We start from the raw sequence: 908 nt of genomic DNA, 5'->3' as shown, positions 1-908 counted from the left end.
CACGTCCGTTCCTGGCAACGAGGCGGCCCACGAGTTAGCCCGAGCTCTCTACTTCCGGGTGGCTGTGGAACCGCCCGACTGCCAGAACATGGACGAGCGTCTGCAAAATTATACGGAGATTGTCGAAAATTATCGGCTACGCAGGTGCCACTACCGGATAAAAGTCTAAACAATAGAGAGGCAGTCGCATGGCGGCGCCTGCAAGCTGGGAACTTTGTAAACCCGGTCTGGGCATACCATGTTATGCATGATAGAGAAAACGATGAGTGCAAACACTGTGGGGCGAGAGGGACTCTCGATCACATAATCTGGAAATGCGCTAGTTCACCAGGGGCTAAAGCAAACATAAATTGTAGAGAGGCCTGGGAAACCCTGCTGCGGAGCGAGGACCCTACTCCACAGCAACACGCCATCCGCCTGGCGGAAGAAGCCGCGAAGAGTCAAGACCTCTTTGTTTGCTTCTAATCGCGGAGGTTCCGTCCCCCGTCCCCAAGGCCTGTGTGCCGGGGCCTCCTTATCCGGCAGTACAATAAAGTTGCTATCATTATCATCATCCTCCCGGAAACGAAACCGAAACTGCCTGCAGAAATGCTGTTGTATTAAATTATTAACGGCGGCCTAAGACATGTCATTATTTTTTCTACGGTTTAGAGGTCCAGGATTTTCATTTAACGCAAACAATGATTAGTCTAAAAAATATGTTAGTACCCCTTTAAGAAAGAACAGTCTTTTTAAATGTGCGGATGACGTTACATGATTTACCTGTTCCTCCCGTCTGAGGTCACCTGCAATGACTAATCCAAGATACTTTTTGTACTCTTTAAAAGGAGTTACTTGGGTGTCACCGAGAGGGTAGGAAAACTTAGATATATTTTGTTTCCATCGTTATTCTTAGTAAAGCTGACTTT

Source organism: Dermacentor andersoni, chromosome 1 (genome assembly GCF_023375885.2).
Source record: "Dermacentor andersoni chromosome 1, qqDerAnde1_hic_scaffold, whole genome shotgun sequence".
Taxonomy (NCBI): domain Eukaryota; kingdom Metazoa; phylum Arthropoda; class Arachnida; order Ixodida; family Ixodidae; genus Dermacentor; species Dermacentor andersoni.
Note: the sequence above shows the minus strand (reverse complement) of the source record.